Source organism: Phytophthora infestans, genomic scaffold (assembly GCF_000142945.1).
Source record: "Phytophthora infestans T30-4 supercont1.179 genomic scaffold, whole genome shotgun sequence".
Taxonomy (NCBI): Eukaryota; Oomycota; class Peronosporomycetes; order Peronosporales; family Peronosporaceae; genus Phytophthora; species Phytophthora infestans.
The window spans coordinates 99,411-107,443 of NW_003303580.1; the positions used below are offsets into that span (position 1 = coordinate 99,411).

The window sequence follows — 8,033 nt, forward strand, 5'->3', positions numbered from 1 at the left end:
AGCGGGAGCCCCAGTTCGACCGCTGTAGTGTTCAGCGGGAGCGCCAGCTGCTCGATCACCGGCTCTATTGGCGGGAGCCCCTGCTCGGCCGCCATCTCGTACATCGGCGGGAGCCACTGTCAGCTGGTCTTCACCTCCACGTCGCCTCGAGGATTCGTCCGCTAACAGCACTGCGCAAGCCGTGCTGAGAGGGCCATCGCTCACTCTGTGCACAGCGTGCGTCATGAATGACCAGGCCACGACGGTGACGTGAGGCCAATCCTTCTGGGCGATCAGGAGGTGCGTGAGCACCTCGCTCACGTTATAATCACCGTGACGCTTGCCCAACCGGGTCAACCAGTCAATCTCTGGTTGATAGCGCGTCAACCACGGCATACCCAGGATGCAGTCAAACGCGTAATTCATTTCAATGACGAGGAAGTCGTTGTTGCTTCGGAAACCGTCGAGCGTGTACGGAAGTGCAGTCTCTCGCCGCGCAACGCGGCGTGAGCTCCCATCCTCCAACTTGACAGCATCCCCCACTCTACCTTTGCCGACAGTGATGTCCGGTGGGAGGACCGACAAGCACGACGCGCGGAAAAAGTTGTTGGTCGCTCCTGAATCAAGGAGCGCTCACAGTAGTCGCCGGGCGCCGGCGACATGAAGACTCACAATGATCAATCTTGAAGCGCTCGGCGTGGTGGTAGCACAAAAGTGTGCATGTAGCGCAGGAGGGCTAAAAAAATAGGTTGCCATCGGGGGACGCGGACCTCCATTCCAGCCAGTAGGGCGCCCCGCACCTATTGACCCTGACCGTTTTTTGGCTAATCAGAGCTCACGGGCTCGGCATCTACATGCAACAGCGCTGGAGTTGGCGCGCGGTACTTCACCGCGCGATGACCGACTCTCCGGCAACGGAAGCAGGTGAGAGAACGACCGATCCGACGCGCTACATGGTGCTGACGATTGCTCGTCGCATCGATTGCGTCGATGTCCATGGGCTCGACCGCAGATTCCCGAGCTGAAGCGGGCAGCGCGTGAGCGTATGACGCCGCAATCACGTAGTCCTCGCGTAGTGTAAGGGAAAATGCCTCTTCGAGTGTAGAGGGGTCCGATCTTGTAAGGCAGTAGCGCGTCATGCCCTCGCGCATACCGAACACGAATACATGAATCTGGGAGGCCATATCGATGGGCTTGGACACGATACGCGACACGAGGTGTCGTGTCTTCTGGACATAGTCGCGCATCGTTATCGCGCTTTGCCGAAGGGCGAAAAAGTCTGACCGAATTCGGGATTCATCTTGCGGTGGCTCGAACGCGAGCCGAGGTCACTCTGGAGGGTATCCAGAGTGGGGAAGACGTTGGGGTCGATGACCAACTTGCCAGGGGCCCATTCCTTGGCTTTCCCAGACATCCTCGTGAGGAGGAAGTTGGCCTTCGCGGAAGGCGCCTCAATCAACCTCGAGGCGATGGCGATGTCAATCTCTCGAAACCAGCGATTCAGCGGAAGTCGGTCTTCTCCGGCACCGGAGAAGGTGGACGTCTTTAGCTTTACGACGTCATTCGTGTAGATACGCGAGGGAGTTGACACTCGCCGACTCGCATCGGCAAGCTCGCGTCCCGTAAATTCTTGTGCCGCAACGCGCTGCTCGTCGGGCGGCGCTGAGCAGAGCAGCGCCGTGACGACGGATTCCCCGGACACCATCACGAGGCGGTCCTGAGATATCCACTCGATCCGAGTGAAATGGGGAAAAGCAGCGTGGTCGAGGTCTTGGTTCATGTAGAACTTGGTCATTGGAAGGACTACAAAGTGCAACCAGGTGTAACGGGCCAGGTATTTACTCCATTACTTGCTTACACTACGGTGTTGAGGAAGCTCACAATAGGACGACGGAGTCTTGGGTTTAATGAAAAATCAACTATGACCTTATTTAACGACGAAGGCCCCAGCCGTCCAGTTGGCTAATAATGGGTCTGTCTCCCCATATATCAGCCAATGGCATGACAGCATTTCGGCACACGCTAGTCGTATACCAATGCACCTACTTATGTAGAGAAATCTACCTACTTGTGTAATGGAGGGGCCCATTACATCTTCATAGCGGCCAATATAATTTGCGTCTGTATATATAAAGGTGTCCCGCGAAAAATGTCTAGTAGCTTGAGATACCAGGTCACAAGGTCGTGACCCAGTTGTGACTCCATCGGTGCTACTTATAACCCCCCGAAATCGCTGCAAAGCACTAAAAGTTAACTTCATTATTTTAAAAACAGATATTTTGGCTCAGTGAGTAATTGTTTAAACAATCTCATGGATCAGTCCAGACCTCCTCGCAACGAGCTGATTGGTCAATCGAGCGGTTAAAAGGGCATGTGAGTATTCTAAAGTGTTCTAAAACGATTTTCCCTTTTACTCGATAGAGAGTCAGATAAAAAAGAAGACGGAGGTGATTTGCCCTATCCCTGACCTCGACGCGCGACCAGGCCCAAATATGAACGTACAAACAGCAAGAGCGAAACTAACTATGAGTGCATTTTTCCGGTCAATATTAAAATTTGAATATTTATGAAGCGGTGCACACTTCTAAAAACGGAAATACCATTAATGAGACTTATTTGCAAGATAACACTGTCCTTGCCAAAGATAATAGGAGAGTTTATGTAGGGTATCTCATTGTGCTCTTATCTAATGATTTTTCGTCAACAGAACTCACTGTGTTAGCTGGTAGCATGATGGATACTTTCAACGTGGGCCACATGGCCTGAGCAGTCATCGTGGAGAGGAGCTACAATCTCTCGCATCAGCTGTTTGAAACCCAGACCGGCACGTGAGAACCAGAAATTTCACGCGATCTTGGCGATCCAAGTGCTGCATAATGCGAGGCGAGCCGAAGCTAGAGCGAGTGGCATGACGGAATACTGATGCTGAGCAAGATGCTGGAGTACCACGAAGAGGAGGAAGGACACTCTCCTAGCGTACCTGGTGTATGAAGACGGCGAGGTGTCATTACTGCAAGTGAATCAGTGGAGCCCCCGGCGGCTTCGTTCTTTAGTCCAAGTCGCGTAATTTATAACGTCAATTAACAACAAAAAACAACCTTTCTTCGACTTGATTTCTTGACTTCTGGCCTCGCTACCCCGCTCGAGTCCGTACTCGCGTACAACAACCACGGAGTACCCGACCCTGTCAGCGAGGGAGGCGCGCAACATTTGGTAGAGAAGCAGGGTATTTTGATCGCTAGATATCGACTTGATTGGCGCCGAGGCGTATCAATTGTGGTTATCGTTGGCATGATAGCTGCTTCAAAACGTAAGTGTAGACCCGTTATGTTACGAGCTGGCCCCAGGTGATTCTTACGGAGAGGTCTTCTTTCTCGTTTTGGGACGAGAACGCTTTGCTAGCTGAGAACTAGATCAGCTAAGAAGTCGCAACTGCGAGAGGATCGCTTTGAACGTGAGTGAAGCTCAGTAAGAACCGAATCGGTGCGTAAAGACCGCTGCGAACTGACTGAAATCGGAGCGTCTCTACACAAGAGTTCGGAACGTCGACTTACGACGAGTTCAAAGTGGTTATCGCGTACGAACGCGTGATGAGAGAGAAGACTGAACCCTATCCAAGAGCTTAGGATGGACGGGAAGAATTGTGGTGAAGAGAGAGACCAAGACGCAGCATTCGACGACGCAGTCAGCGAGATGGTCGACAGTGCGAGTGGAGGACTGATGACTTCGTCAGCTCGAGTTCTTAGGAATGATGAAGATGCGTCTGATGGAGCTTTTTCTCGGTCTGCAAGCTGGTGATCACCTTAGCTTCGGAGTACCCCGCTTTGCGAACCAATCCCGTCGAAGACAATATCACGTTGGGGAGGTTTGGAGAGCCTGTGAGGAAGTTCGTTGGCAGGGCCCATAATTTAAGACAAGAACGTGCAGAATTTGAAGCAACAATTTGCAGTGGTATCAGCCAGCTCATTCTCAACGGTAAGCATCGACCCTTACGGACTTAGAGCACTCCCGTTTTTTGGCAGATGGGCGCGGCTCACTTGGTTGTTCCTGGGGAGGGAGAGGGAGAGGCTTGTTTGGAAAGGGTACGTAGACTCTTGTGACTTCCTTGTAATTTGGGACTGCTGGTGGTACGGTACCCAGTTGAAATTCAGTGGGTGTGGCTGCAGAAGGTGCGGTATCTGGTGGTATTGCTGGAACTCAGACGACAAGGCTAGCGCAAGCTACGAGCGGCGAAAGATTCTGGCAGCCCCCCCAATATTGTGCATGTGCTGATATAGCCCTGGGATCGCAACCGACCTTACCTACGTGGGCAGGCCAGGTGACCCTTCCCACGCCGTACCAAACCGCACTTACGAATACGTTTGCTCCTCTGCGGCGCGTACAGACGACTTAAACGTCTTACGGTGAAGTCACAATCGGAGAATCAAACGGTATGGCTGGACCCTGGTACGCTTACCCGTACTCTCTGTCGCTCTCGGGTGCTCCTGGCTACTCGCCGGGCTTGACGTGGAGCTCTCAGGTCCGGACTTATGCCTAGGGTGAGTGTAGGCTTTAGCGACCCGCCTACCAAGCGAGAGGTCCGCATTGAACATTTGCAAGCGATGCTCGAGTGCATGCACACTAGTCAGTAATATGCGAAAAAGTGCGTATTCGGCGCGTAGGAGATACTTTTCCTCGGTTGCTTCATTGGGAAGCGTGGCTTACGGGCAGATCCTGCCGAAGTCAAGGTAATCGTGAGCTGGCCACTCCCCAAGCGCCAGAAGGACTTACATAAGTGGCTTGGTTTATCCTTTCACTTGCATAAGTACAGCGCAAATTACGCGGAGATGGTTTGGCCACCGTAGAAATCTCTTTAAGAAGTATGCACCGTGGTGCTGGAATGTCGCCTCCCAGGCTGGGAAGGAGAGTCTTCTTCGGGCGCCAGTACTTGCCCCAGCGGACCCGGAACGTCCGGCTAGCGTCGTCTGCGACGCCTCCAATTTTGCAACCGGGAGTGCTTTACTACAAGCAGACGCCGAAGGACGCGAGCGTGTGATCGCGTTTGAGTCTGGCCAGCGCAAAGCTGCAAGCTGCAGAGAAGAAATACCCAGCTCACGACAAAGAGCTACTTACCATGAAGTATGGCCTAGTCAAATTCAGGGTACACCTACTGGGATTTAAGCCTTTTGGGATCTTTACGGATCATGCGGCGCAACGCACTGCGACGCGCCACACCGCTTTCAGAGAATGACGAGATGGCTCTCATTTTTTTGCCCAATATAATTTCGATGTGAATTACAAGCCGGGGCGGCTTAATGTAGTGACCGAAACGCTCTAGCGCAGGCCGGGCTACGAGCTAGCCCACGTTACCATAGTGACGTCGTCCATACCTGAAATGATACGCGCAGCGTATGCACAGGATGACATGTGCGTAGTCCTGCCACGAGCTCTTGGGAGCAAGAAGTTAAAAGACTAAGACAAGGAATTGTCTGAGCGACTACGCGCGAGGCAGCATCGATACACTCTCAATGATGGCCTGCTGTACTACATACTTAGCCCTGAGGACACTCCTGGTGTCGTCGTCCGTCACGACGAGGACCGCAAGTATCGAATCCTTTACGAGGTTCATGATACACCCGTCGGTGGACACTTGGGTCGTGAGAAGACCTATGTCTCGGTGAGTTTGATGTACTGGTGGCCCTTTAAGCTGTACAAATAAGTGAGCGCCGACGTACACACGTGTGAGACGCGTCAGCGGACGAAGTCCACACCGAATGCGGTAGCGCCGTTGGCGAGCTTGCCTGCCCTCACAGGATGCTGCCAGCCCATCAGTATAAACTTTGTGTTTGGCCTTACGAAGGATAAGGCGGGCAACACAGGCATCGTGGGCTTTGTAGACCGATTGAGCAAGATGGCGCACTTAGCAATGGTGCTGGACACTATTGATGGTGAGAGTACAGCGTGGCCATGTCTTTCGTCGACATGGTTTGCCAGAGGCTCCTGTCTAGGATCGAGACCCGTGCTTCACTGCAAATTTCTAAGCGTCCTTGTTCAAGGTGCTTGGCACCCGTTTGGAAATGACCAAAGCAGACCATCCACAGACCGATGGTCAGACTGAACGCGTGAACTGCTATGTAAAGGACACCCTCCGAAGCGTATGCGCTAAGGCGACTAAACGCTGAAGCACGATGCTCCCAATCGCCGAGCTCACATTGAACAATGCGGTGCATGCCTCGACAGGCTTCACTTCGTTCAATGTGAACGGCTTGACATATTCCCGCGGCCCGCCACGGCACAGTGGCTCAGGGCTTAGTGTGTGGGGGGGATAGCCGATCGGCTTGCTGATCTCAGCCCTGTTGCGGTTCGCAAGCAAGTCGATGAATTTGTGTTGCTGAGACTTAGCATTATGCGTCAGGTACGCGACGCTTTGGCCGAGAGCCAAGACCTGCAAACAAGAACATGCTGATGTGAGAATCAGAGGTAGTCTCACAGAGTCTAAGGTTGGAGGCCTCGTTTTATTTATCGCAAAAAAAAACCTTCGCATGCAGTGTCTGCGGTCTTTAAGACCAAACTCAGACCTAGGTTCATCGGACCTTACACGGTTGTGGACAAGAAGGGTCATACACGCTCAATCTTCCGAAGATGATGCGGACGCATCCGGCATTCTATGTGAGCTTGCTCAAGCCGTACCATGACCCTACCAGGGTGAGGGTGGAGGCGTTGGCGGTAGGACCGAACATGGCGGAGCCACGTGCCGCGGACCAAAGTCCTCGTGATGAAGGAGCAAGCGAAGAGGAGCGTGGAGCTGAGCGGTATGACGCTCCAGGTCTGAGACCTGCTCATGGATTGCTTGATGAAGCTGGCGACGATCCGCTCCAAGTCAGCAATCCGGTTGTTAACCGTGTGTGGGTGCTCGAATGCGTCTGCCCTCTGCAGTATCTCGTCGAGATCAGCTGCTCGGTGGTGAGCGGGAGCGTTTGCGTCGTGGATGCACACGTCGAGACGCTATCCCAGAGCATGGCGACCCGCAGCGCAAGTATCCTGCTTGGGATAACCCCCCCTCCTCAGCTCTGCCCAATGATCATGTTGATCTTCACTATTACGTGGAACGTCTTGTGGCACTTCGTCACCAGGGTCGTACTCAGTACCGTCTGCAGAAGAAATTTGCATCATTCCTAGAACTCATGGGAGCTCGAAGTACCTCTCCATGAGGATTTCTCTGATGTAGTTGACGCGTATGACCTGACCCATCCGCTGCAGGGTGCCAGCAGGGATCGATACAACGTCGCCAGGCGCCGAGCGCCTCCCACCACTAGTGGCGGTGGCTACAGGTCAGTAGCTGAGCTCAGGCTCGGACCAGAGGACCGGAGCAGCGGTGCTTACCGTGTGAGCAGGAGGCAGAAGGCAGGGGGGTGTTGGGACGTGGTCCTGCTGGATTCTGCCACTTTGTGCTTGTTACAAGGTCCAAGCGACGCGATAGATGCGCATGTGTTTCGCAGAACCTTGTTCAGAATGAGAGTTTAAACATGGAGGGCAGCTGTAGCAGCGAAGGTGGTGTGTCCCGAACGGGATCGAACCATAGACCTTTGGCTTTTAAAGCCAATGCACTACCATTGAGCAATGAGGGCGATGCCTGTAAGCTTTATTGCATATGCAATACTGCTCGTTATTCGTGGGCTCGAGTGGGATTGAGCCACCGACGTGTCGTTTGCAAAGCCAACGCTCTACTGTGAAGCTGTAAGGGCGAGACGCGTACTCTTGACCGCTTTCGAATCCTTGTTCATGGTGTGACGTAATAATTGGTCGCCTGGGAATTTTCGCGAATTAAACGAAAAAAGTAAAGAGATTTTAAAGGTCTAAAACCCGGTCAATCTGAGCAACATTTGATATCATGGGCTGAAAGGTTTTCGCGCTCGTAGACCTTCTCGGAGAGGTTAAAAACAGCATAAGGGGAAGCCATCCACCCCTCTTGAGCTTAGCATATTATCAACGCCGTAAAAACTGGATTTCAGCGGCTTAATCAGCACGATACCGTTGGCCTTACAGCTCGCTTTAGTGCCGCGTGTCCTTTCTTT

At 52.9% G+C, this 8,033-nt stretch overlaps 1 pseudogene across 1 annotated transcript; it reads right to left on the reverse strand.

Moving 5' to 3' along the window:
- Positions 1-7,515: 7,515 nt before the first annotated feature.
- On the reverse strand, positions 7,516-7,586 carry PITG_31260 (annotated as a pseudogene). Its single transcript has one exon. The product of its transcript is annotated as a tRNA-OTHER (tRNA).
- Between the last annotated feature and the right edge of the window lie 447 nt (positions 7,587-8,033).